At 44.6% G+C, this 12552-nt stretch overlaps 1 protein-coding gene across 1 annotated transcript in view; it reads right to left on the bottom strand.

Moving 5' to 3' along the window:
• BAIAP3 (BAI1 associated protein 3) overlaps positions 1–12552 on the bottom strand; it is a 1057809-nt gene that overhangs the window by 19059 nt on the left and 1026198 nt on the right. The window lies entirely within an intron of this gene.

Genomic DNA, 12552 nt, shown 5'->3' on the forward strand with positions numbered 1-12552 from the left:
TGAGTCACCTCTAAGGTAGGCCCAAGGTACCCCCATGGGCAGGGTGCATTGTATGTGATAGGTAGGACATGCCCTGGTGTGTGGGGCATGTCCTGATAGCTTACTTTGTTTTTCACTATTGCAAGGCTACCTGTTCCCCATAGGCCAGAGTGGGAAGTTTGATTAGAACATCCTATAATCCTAACTGACTCAGGGAACATGGTAGAAATTCGAGTTTAATATGCCTGAACTCAGAATGATAAAATACATCTTTTAGTGAAGTTGGTTTTAACATTCTGTGTTTGAAAATACCACTTTTAGAAAGTAGGTCTTTTCTGACCTAACCATCCAGCCTGCCTCTGCTAGCTTGTGTATTGTCTGTCTGGTTTCTGAGTGACAGGGGCTGGGGGAGACTCCGGGAGACAGGGCAAGTCAGCACAGGGCTGAATAGACCTATCTGCACATAGATGGATGGGAGGAGTAGCACCTGTGTCTGAATAGGGCTGGGCCTGCCTTCCACAATGCTGGCTTCACCTCCTGTGGTGCGTCTGATGACCCTGGCCCACACTGACAAAGGAAGAAGGTGCACACTGGCAGAATGCACCCACAACTGGTTTGAACTAGGTACAGGCCCCTCTTCCTTCAGAGGACAAATGATTTGCTGGTATAAATATTGGGGCCCAAACCCCAAGATTTTAGAACTCTTTTGGGATCAAGAAGACTGCCAAGTAGAAGAGCCGGAGAAGCTGTGAGAAGGAACTACCACTTTGTTGTGTGCTTTGCTGTGTTGGCTGCTGTGTTGCTGTGTTGGCTGCTTCTGTCTTGGGCAGTGAAAGGACTGGACTGAACTTTCTGCAATCTACTTTTGTGAGTTCCTCCAAGGGCTTGAGGTAGAGCTTGCCCCCTGGTTCAGAAGTCTCAGGAACAGCAAAGACGTCAAGCTCTTCTGCCCTCAGCACTGGGAACTGTGTGTTTTGTGCTGCAACAGAAGAAAAGCAACTCGACGACGTTGATTACCCCACTGCCAAGTCCGTGTCCTGACGGTACCGCAGAGGGCACCACCGCAATGATGCACCGCAACCCTGGTCAAACCAATGATGCCTGCTGATGCCGAGCCGCTGCTCGCACCGTGACCTGTGGGCACCGCACTCCGCACAGCGTCGCTTCACGACGACACCTTGGTATCCCTGATGACGACGCTCCACGCCGGACTCGATGCCGCTGCTTGCACCGTGGATCGAGGTCACCGCTCGTAAAGTTACACGACGCACTGCCCTCATCCCGCACCGCAGCCTTGGCCTACCAATGCCGGTGCCATCGGCTCCAGTTCATCAGCCGACGACAGCGCTTCAGCAACGACGAAGCCGCTGCTTGCACCGCCACCTGCCAGCACCGTGACAAGCACCGCCTGCATCTCACACCGCGACCCTGGTCTCACTGACGATGCCATTTGACGGAGACACCGAGCCGCTGCTTGCACCGTGACCTGAGGGCACTGCACGCTGCACTTCTCACCGCAGCACCCGACACCGACGCCCCCTACTTCACCAGAGGGGGGTTCGATCTGCAACGCGTGTGAGTTCGAGGGCCCGATGACTGAACTGACGCCTGCAGACGCTGTGCTTTCGGAAGCTCAATGAGAGGTCGCTTAAGCCCTGCATTTCTAAAAGGTACTGTTTGTGAGTCTTCCGGACACTGTAGCTGGACACTGTATCTGGCCCGCGATGCTGCCGTCAGCCAGAACTGTTTGGATTTGTTTGCTCACGACGCCTTGATAGCCCCAAACGGAGCTATCGGCATCAAGGAACTGTGTTTCAAGGTTATTTCGATAACTGAAGATCTTTAAGTACTGTATTGTGGATTTTTATGTTTTGGTCTTGTTTTAAGTATATAAAAATATTGGATATTTTTCTAAACTGGTGTGGTGTCCTTTCGTAGTGCTTACACTATATTACTGTTGGTTATGTGCAAATACTTTACACACTGCCTCTAAGTTAAGCCTGACTGCTCGTGCCAAGCTACCAAGGGGGTGAGCATGGGTTATTTTAGCAGTGTAACTCCCTTATCCTGACTAGGAAGAAGGGTCCCTATTTGGACAAAGGTGCACACCCTTGCCAACTAGAGACCCCCATTTCTAACAAGGGGGAAGTGGATTGATACAGAGGGTTTGATGCAGTGGATGAAATAAATAGATCATTATCAAAAAGCGACGTTCCGGAAATACCAGAGATAAACTCATTAGTTTGATACTCCAAATATTTATAGTATGATCTACGCTGAGATTTGGACCACAGGAAAGCAAGGAAAAATTATCTCAGGGGCAAGAATCCTCACCCACCACGTCAGCATGCTTCATAATAGGATTCTGTACCACACTAGGCGGGTGGTGCAATGTCTAGCGGGCCCTTTCAACATGGACTTTTTAGTCATAATCTTTTCACTGTCCGTGTTAAGTGCTCATGTGTCAGTGATAATAGTGGGTGTAGTGTCAGATGGAGTAGAGAATTCAAATTGTCTACAGTGCCCCATAGGACCTTAGACCTTTATTTAGGTATGTATGAATGGCAAGACTAAAAATACAGAGGACAAGTTGAACCTGGTGTTCAGTGGTCCCTCTCCTATGGTCGACATGTTTCACACTCCGTTGCCTTTAATGGTCAAGTGGCATTTCTTTAGGACTTTTTGGTTGTACTGGCAGGCACATCATATTGCAGAAGTTTAACTCGTGCCCATGGGTACGTCATCCATAGCCCAAAGGAGCACGTTGGTCTCAAAGAAGGGGTTTACCTCTTGGCGCACGCGTCACTAAAAGGAGGAAGACCTCCTCTGGTATAACACATATAGTACTGTGTGCATCAGAATATTCACATCACTGTAGGTTTAGCCACTGATCGTATTTAGTAGGGTGCAACCAAAAGGTCCTGAAGAAATGCCATTTTATTAGATGAGCATGAAACATGTGGACCAAAGGAGGAAAACGTCAAACAATTTTTAGAACTCACTACTACTCTGACACTATACAAATCTATTGGTCGTATTTGTTCACTGTGCAGTGAATAGTCAGTAGGCAGATGAAAAAAATAAGTTTATTCATTTATATATTTTTATATTGTATTCCAGTATTTATCAGTGTGATAAGTGGATAAATATATGTATGCATGTGTTTTATTAATATTAATATTTCTTGTAATGTCATATTTTTTCACATTTGTGTTCCTGTATTTTGCACAGTATGCAAATGACTGTGTATTTATTAGTTTTTTTTGTTTCTGTTTTTGCAAATGGCGGAACCTTTTTGATGTTTGTATTTTCACTGTGCTTGGTTTAGAGGTGTTGCTCTTGTTCTCTTGCTTACACCCAGATTCCAGCACAATTCTCAATACTGGAACATAAATTCACATTAGTCCTCTGTGAAATTTTCATTGGGCTGAATTTTACGAAATTCAAATTTTTGCCATCTTGTCGATCTGAAATTTCTCATAATTGTCCATGCAGGAAATGTCTTGCAAGGACAGCAAAACCCCAGTTGAGAGACATTTTGTGTTCAACACAATCTGACACAGGTATTGCATGAGATTTTTAGGCATGTCGTATGTTCTTATGTACATTTTTCTTTTGCCAAGTACTGGCTAATTTCTGAAATGTTTTTTTTGTAATGTTTTTATTTGTAATCCGTACAGAATCATTGTGCAAAGATACAACATATCTGAAATGCTATAGCATTTTTGGGAATATTGCGTGCATCATGAAACAAGCATTGGTAAATGCATTAGGTTGCACTTTTGAAATTAATAAGTTAAGAGGTGTAGGAGCAATGTATGAATGCAGGGAGAATAGTGTGAGTGCTCTCTGTGCAGCGTGAGTAGTGCATAAATGAGGGTTGATAAGTCTCTGAGAGCAGGGTGAAAGTGCCTCAATGCTTGGTTATTGAGGTGTGTTTAGTGCAGAATAAGAACTGGGTGAGTATACAGGGTGAGAGATGTTACCCTGTACAAGGTAAGAGGTGTGCAAAAAAAGGGTGAGCGGGTGATCAAAATATTTTGACCGCAAGACCAAATTAAATTACCAGTTTTAGTGAAACCATTGACCAAGGAGTGGGAAGATTGGCTTTTTGGCAGGCAGCTTATATAGGCTTGTGACCTGCACCCCAGGTCAGACCTGGGAACCGATAAAGCTTTCACAAAGTGCCAGGCCTTGTATTGTTTGGTCTGGCTGCATTAAATCATTGCTTAGAGGGCAGAGGGCAGAGGGATGGGTGGGGAACATTCACAATGTTCTTTGTTAGATCAAGTTTTGCAGCTTGTGTTGAGTGAAAGCTGTATTTAGAGTTTGTTCTATGGAGCGAGAGTTGTAATTTCTGGAGGGTGAAAGCTCTACTCAGATTCTATTACACAAGAACGTTTTGTAGTTCAGTGTGGATCATGTAATTATTTTATTCCCAAACACGTTTCATCGAATAAATATTGGACTTTTTCTAGGCTTGAATTTGAGATCCTGCTTAAGTAATTAGCAAATTTCGAAGGTGATCTGTGTCTGGTAAACAGTGCCTTTTTGGAGTGAGTAAGGATCATAGTAAGTACTAACCTAAATTTTGGGAGCCTTGGCTATAGGCGGAGACAGCTGTCTGGGCACCGCGCACCTCACCCAGCTCCTGGCGAGGCATGGCTTGTGTGTTGGACCACATGTGGCATCTGAGCAGTGACCGTCTGGCGGAGCTAAACACATCTGGGCTGGTGCAAAAACTGACTGTGCATGCGCACACAAGGAGCACGGCCCATGGCATAGGTACCAAAGGACTATGCATGCGCACACGGAAGACAATACTTGCTGGGTGGAGAAGCGTGGCTCAGTGGTTAGAGGCGGCAGACCCAGAAGCTGAGATCGACCGTGGACCAGGGTTCGATTCCCCGCCTTGGCGGGTCTCGGGCTCAAACAATTCCACGGACTCGATAATTCTCGCTCTGGTGCCTACTCGACTCACGGGGTCACACTCTGCGACTCTGGGCAATAGCTTGCTTAATATCCACTACGGCCCCTCGCGGTGGGATGCCTGGCTTTCACCTTGTGGACACCCTGCCGGGGTTTCTCACAGGGGAATACCAGGACGGGTTCCCTAAGCAAGCGCTTAGATACCGTGTCGGTGATTTGCGCTATATAAATACATGTACATTTACGTACATTTACAACACAGCCGCCAATTTAGAAAGGCTTCAAACTCCATGCACTCAAGCACAGCCAATAATCACTCATGCAGTGTAGTTTCCTGATTCATATCTTTCCCTAGGTATCTTTAAAATCTTCTGTATATTGCTTTGCTCTTCTGTAAAGCGCTCTGATACCCTAACGGGTCAAGTTTGTGCTCTATAAAACACACAAATAAATAAATATTAGCACGACTGCTGCTTGACTCCCAGATGGCGGCAGTCTTACAAGGGCCAAGACGGGGGTGAGAAATGGTTGACATTAATGTGGTGCATGGGAGGAAGAAAAAGGGGTGGGGAAGCAACATGAGGGATGGAGAAGAACTATAGCGAGCCGTGCGCTCAGCAGAAAGTAAAATGAAAACAACACATCGGGCTGGTGGTGGAGGGTTAACACTAATGCATGTCAAAGTCAGAGCTGCAGACCTTGGAATTGGGGATCTGGGTTTGAGTCTCAGCATGGCTAAATATCATGTGATTCTGGACAAATTACTCCATCCCCTCATGTGTTACAGGAAAAAAAAAATGAAACGTGTTCATGCAAAATGGAGCTGGTACTCATGTAAAGAACTCCAATACGTTTGGGTTGGCTTTACCCTACATACAACTGTAAAAAGAAATTATCAAAGGACCTAATTTAAGGTAAGAAAGTACATGAGGGAGGAGGGGGGCATGATGGAGTGTGCGGAGGTGGATAGCAAAGTATACATGCCTAATTAGATTGCGGCTAGGTTTAACTTATTAGACACATTAAGTCGCTGCTTGATGCACATGCCGAATCCAGTGCTGACATTCCTTAAAGTGAACAGATGTGGACAAAGCCCTGAAGCTCAGCGGTCCCCAGCTGAACTGAAAATGGCTATCTCTGCAACGACCGAGTACAAGCGCTGATGAGCTACAATCACAGAAGAAACAGACTTTTAACCTTTTGGTACAGTTTGGCTCTGAACCTCCAACACAGAACTGTTTCCAATCAGACATGCTTAATTATAGTGCACCCTTAGAACTGGTGGAGGACACCAGGTAGAAGGGTGTAGGGCGCCAGAGGTGGCTGAAACAGGGGGTGGGTAAAACAATACAGAGTGGGAGGTTTAAGTTAAAAGCAATAAATCATCCATGCATGGGTAAAACATAAATAAAGCAAGTAACTATATGGAAAGAATGCGAGGGAGGAGGGGAGACGCCCTAAAACATGTGCATTCTTGTGGAGAGCTAAAAGTAAATAAAAAAGTCCCTTGAGAAGCATGCATACAGTGGAAGGACACTGGCCACTAGCCAGAAACTGTACTTGGTCCAAGCTCCAGGGATCAGCCGAGGAACAAGGAAATGAAACCTGATTATATGATCCTGATGCCTCTGCCCAGTAAGAAGTAAGGACTTGAGAGGGACCAGGAAGCCTATGAATGGTAGGTAATGGGAGGGCTTTAATTACAAGAGATTTCGCAAGCACTGTGCAGGCAAAACCAAAATAGGTGAGTAACCATACAAAAAGAGGTATTTTCTTACATCTATTATTTGCTATATTTTTAGAGCTACGCTGCTCATGAGTAGTCCATTTTAAGCAATATTGATAATGAATAATATAAATCTTGGCAGCTTCAGAGCGTTCTCAGAATCACTGCGTAGAAGGAGGAGTACAGAGCAAAAAGGTTCTAAAATGGATTCCTGTTGAGTATGTTTAAGATCATCATCATCTGCGCTCAAAATCATCTTTCCTGAAGTGAGGGCATAATTGTGAGGAAGAAATGAGGTTAGGAGGAGTGTTGAGCAGGGGGACGAGGGAGGAGTAAGGCAGAGAAGTGAGATGCTTTGAAGCCACAGTGTGGAAAAGGACCAGTTTTGAGAGGTAAGTTTAAACATTGCTTCGACGGGCAATAGCATCACATGTTTTCGGTGGCGTGGAAACTTGCGAATACCGCGAGACTTCGACTTGACAGGCTATAAGCACAGCTTCAACAGACTCCTCTGCCTCCTTCAGCCTGTAGAAAGCTAATAGCAATCTGGTAACCAAAGCACTTTCCAGAAACAACCGCTGTAAAGACATATTTATTGATACTAGTGAATTAACCCTTTCCGTGCTGATGACGGAACCGCTCCGTCATCAGCCGCGGTGGCGCTATGCTGATGACGGAGCGGTTCCGTCATGGCCCGCCCGATGCGCCTACGCGGCGCTGACGTTCTATTAAGCGGGCGGGGCCATGACGGAACCGCTCCGTCATGAGCACAGCTCAACCGCGGCTGGTGACGGAGCGGTTCCGTCACCAGCATGGGCGCACCGCGCGGCCCCCCCGCCCCCTTAGCGCTGCGATGGAATAGCCGCTGCAGCGATGAGGTTAAAAAAGCAGTGCTTAACCTGCAGCCGTGTGCATGCAGTTCTAGACTGGTGCAGTGAAGGCCTGCAGAACAATAAAAAAAACTCTCAGCCGAGTGTCTAAGAACATGCTCAATCCGATTCAAAATAGATTTGAGGGGCTATGGCCCTTGGAATAGCTGAGTAAACTCCCTGTGAATTCATTTTGGTTGAATACCCTAGTTGTCCACAGAAACTCAAACTTTAGACGCCCATGGTTAGGATTCTGAAAGTTTTTCCATGTTGAGCTGGGATTCACCGCAGTAACTGCAGGGGCAAGTAGAGTATCTGGGGTCCTGCTCCTTGAACACCATTTGTCTTCTCTTCATCAAGTCGTGGCAATTTCTGATTACCTTTTTTGGCCACAGGGCAGTCTATGACTAGCTAATTTTAGCATGCAAAATACGTCCTTTTCTGTAGCGTAATAGGCATGTGCTCTAGGAAGTGGTAGTGGCTATCTGTTAACCCCTCCCACGCTTATGACGAGCTCAGCTCGTTATGAGCCACGGTTCTCGTGTGCTCATGACGAGCCGAGCTCATCATGACCATTAGAACGCTCGCAAGATGGGCAAATTCCCCTACTGTGCGAGCGTTCTAATGAAACGGGTGTGGTCATGACGAGCTCAGCTCGTCATGAGCACACGACCACCGTGGCTCATGACGATCTGAGCTTGTCATGAGCACTGGTGCGCGCCCCCCTCCCCCCAGCACGTCAGGGGAATGACCCCAGCAGCCAAGGGGTTAAACAGGGGACATGTGCCTTAGATTTTGGTGCTGCACAAAGGCTACTCTTCTGTTTGAAGAGGTCTGTATTGCATTGGTGGCTGAAAAGGCGACATTCTGTTCTGCAGGTGCGTTTCTTCGTAACTTCTTCCCAGGTCTTTGCTTAAAAACGTGAGTATAAATTTCATGCATCTGCTTAACGTAGTTTATCAACAGTGTCAGACACTGTTAAGTTACATCATAACACGTAACATGAAAGGAACTAAGAAGCTGTGGCAGCATCAATAGTGTTTATCACTTTCTAATCAACTGCTGGTGTATATGTACATCGCAAGCTACTGTGCTTAGAAAATAAGCTTTACTTGCCAGTTAGGGCCCTCTTCCTACCTGAGCTAAGTGGTCAACTCAGTTTCTCTGTTCCATTACATGTTCTAATACAGATAAAATGCCTCAGTGAGAAAGGGTTAGACATGTATTGCATTAATAGTTCCTGTGCAACTCCCGATGTGTCACTCTAATCCTGGAAGGCCAAAATGAATATTTTCATCCTTTTGAGGGAGATAAATTTAGGAACAACAAAAATGTTGTATTGTGAATATCATAAATGTGTTTGGAAAATAACGCAAAATGCTCAGGGTGAATAAAAAAACACAGGGGCCTCCCAACACTATTGCGCCCCGGAATGTCACTTTTTTGACGTGCCGGTGGCGCGTGCCACTGGCATATTTATGAGGCCACATAAAGCCGCGTTACATGGCTTTTCATGACTTCATAAATATGTGCTACTTTCATGCAGAAACACGTGGGGTGTTCTCAGCAACATCCATGGCTTTTTGACATTGCTCCAGATGTACAAGAAATCATTAGTCTGAGGCCGTGCTAAAAACGTATGCCTCCCCAGGGAAGGCGTAAGGTAGGATCAACAAGGAGAAATATCTTTATCTTTAGCATTCTGCAGCACACATAAAAAGAGGAAAAATCTTCTTGTGATTGTTTTTGTGCAGGAAGGTTTGCCTTCCTGCACAAAAATAATCATACCCGCAACGCAGGCAGCCTTGCACCATGGCGCAAAGGTGCCTGCATTGGCACAGGGCATCGTATTGTATGGTGGCGCAGGTGAAAAATACCGGAATGCGCCGTATCTAGTTGATACTGCGCATTCCTGCCTTTTACTTTTGCCGTAGGGCAGCACAGCAGCAAGGCCTGCTGTGCTGACCTACAGCAAAAAACCCATAAATGAGGCTTAGAGTCTGTAGGACATTTTCATTCATTTTCAGTATTTCCTCGTAAGTCGTTTAAATGTTGGTTTATTTGCATATATAAGGTTTAGATAGAATTCCCAGAGCATTGCATAGACTAAACCCTCCTACAAGCAAACAAATTGTGGAGTCAACATGACACTTCAATGTTCAGAAAAAGAAAATTAGCACCTTTCAACTTAACCTAGATTATAATGATTGTTTTTAATTGGACTCACAGTGATACTGTAGGTAAAAGAAAAAAAACAGAATTAGATAGTCAGATAAATCTATTTTTAATTTGAACCCATATTGCTTATCTGTAAAGAAGATTTTACAGTCTACATGAATTAAAATAAAATCTACGACTTAATAGAACAATTTGCGGGGTCTGGGTAGAGGTCGTGGGAGGAGGGAACAAGGAGCTGGGGAGCCGGGCTCAAGTCTCAGCATTGGCGCAACATCAAAAAGTTTAAATCAAAGACATCGGGAAAAACATGCAGACGTGAAGCACGCTGTAAGGGCGTGTAGCCGTGGCAATGCGGGATTAAATAACAAACGTGAAGTAGCCTTGTGTGCTACTAGGAAAAGATTTAGTCCTTCAAATACATCAGCGAAAGCACAATTTCAATGCATGAAGTTAGGGAAAGTAAAAAAAACGCGTGATGATATTTTAAAAATGTATGCAAGCTGGCAGGAAAACAAATCTTCGAATACATCGGTGTAAGTAAGCAAACATTAGTTTAAAGGAGTCGGATCCCAGCCATAACCTAATAAAAGAAGTTCCAACCATGAAAACGGATGAGAATGGGTAATTGGGCCATGGGATATTGATAAGAAAAACACACCCAAAAGAAAAGGAAATAGAATGCTACAACAATAGAAACGAAGGAAAACTAAAGTGACAAGCAAATGGACAAATAAGAAGTGATATTTTGAATACAGTATATTTCAAAACCACAAGGCAAGTGCTGTGCACGCGAAACCTAGAAACTGCTGCTTTGTCCACACTTAATACATGCATATTGTGTGCCAAGCAATGAATTCCTTGAGACCATTAACAAAAAAGGCAGACATCTATTGCTTATGTATTTGTTTGGGTGAAAAACACTTTTCAGAATTGTTCTCACTCTTGTGATTTGTCTGTTGGTTGCAACAGACTGCCCTTTCTTTTTTTCTGATTTAAAGGGAGCATTGCATGATACCTTTGTTTGAGACACTTTTGATTAGCTCAGGTGAATGTTTACTGTAATGTAAGTAAAACTCTTAAGCTGAGGGATTGAGCGGAGAAAAGAATAAACTCAGGCCTATAAAGCTGTAATAGCTCTCTGAGGATGAGATGGGTGGGAGTGACCTTCAGTCTGTCTGCCTGCTCCGGCCTAGTCTAGGCAAGGAAGCTTATGTGAAGTTTGCTGAAGCCCTTTTACGCTGGTGGGTGTTGCGCACATGCTGACGGAACAGTTACGTCATGAGCACAAAGGGACATGGGAGATTTGTATGGCTTTCTGCTGAACCTCCATAAACTGTTACTTTTTAAATACTGACTTTGTGTTTCTCCCAGCACTCTTAACATATAATCCCAAACATTAAAGATGGTGTGTGACTCCTACACCTTGAAACCTCCATTGTCTTATATACCATCCTGTCCATTGATTTACAAACCTGTATGGTTTATTGTGTGCATGTAACGTAAAGTGAGCTGACGCCCTACAATGGGATAAGTAGCGCTATAAAAGAATTAAATACAAAAATGAGTACGTTCGATTTAAATTGGTATCTGTGTAAATACTCGTGTAGACTGATACATCTGACAAGCATGAAATGCATGCATATCTCTAATATACTGGAATTGAACAAAGTCATGAGCTTGCCCCTAAGTCGTAGTTTCTCTTAAGTACTTGTGAAGTGATAAGTTGTGTGCCTTTGTTTCCCCCCAATGGCAGCGGCATCTAGGTATTACGTCCAGATAGCTCCCAGGCAGGATGATACTGGAACAAAACATGGGCTAATGGCCCTCTAAATTCAGCCCAGCTGGAAATGAAAATAAGACAACCTTCTCGCCACCCTTGCTGCTCCTAACATCAAGCAGACAACATGCAGGTGCTGCAGACACCTTGACAATGGGACAAGTTCCGCATATTTTACTGGGGCAAGATGTACCCCGATCAAGCTCAATACTAGGTGCTGTGTGGAGGATCCAGGGGACCCTCCCCCCTTCATACTTACACTGCTTTACACATGTGCACACGCATACAGGTATCATAAAAGGGGCCAAGACCATCAATTCCAATCTTGTTTACAACCACAAACTGAAATCTTTTTGGTCCATTGTGCATACCAGGTTATTACCTTATCTCCACATTAGCAAAACCCTGATTTACACCCAAATGAACCTTGTGTACCTTATGCAAAGTAATCAGAAAAGCGACAGTCAATGAATCAATCCGCTGTTTGCAAGACGAGTGTCGGAAGCTGATGCATGTGTGAGAATTTTGTTTTGTAATCATAACAATGCATTGTGTCTGCATAATGTACAGCACTTATGCAGAAAGTTAGCAAAAGTGGCAAAATACCCTAGTCTATGTGATAAACATAAACTATGCATGCAATATATCTCTCCCATTCACTGTGGATTGGCCTTACTAGTTCTCACGCTGACTACCCTTCATCCAAGCCTCAACAAAATACTTGTGTAATCCTGAAGCTAAACCTAAAACTCTTATTATATTCTGCAGTTAGAGGTAGCGACCAACATTATTTACAGTGGATGTAGAACATAGTGCTCTGAAGCACATTGATATACCCAGCGGCGGCCCGTGCAGGTAAAAGCGGTGGCACAGTGGGGCCAAGTTGGGGGGGGGTTTCAACAGACGACCGTGAGGGAAAATTAAATGAATAATTATTTTTCCCTTGTGTTCGTCTGTCGGAATCCCACCCCCCTGCTCTTACCTGCACGGGCCGCTGCTGGAAATACCATGATAAAGCACACTTTTTGATTTAGTCTCTCCGACGTGCACATAAATGGGCAGAAAGGGCATATGTAAGTGCACACCTAAATTGT

The sequence above is a fragment of the Lissotriton helveticus genome, chromosome 10 (genome assembly GCF_964261635.1).
Source record: "Lissotriton helveticus chromosome 10, aLisHel1.1, whole genome shotgun sequence".
Classification (NCBI taxonomy): domain Eukaryota; kingdom Metazoa; phylum Chordata; class Amphibia; order Caudata; family Salamandridae; genus Lissotriton; species Lissotriton helveticus.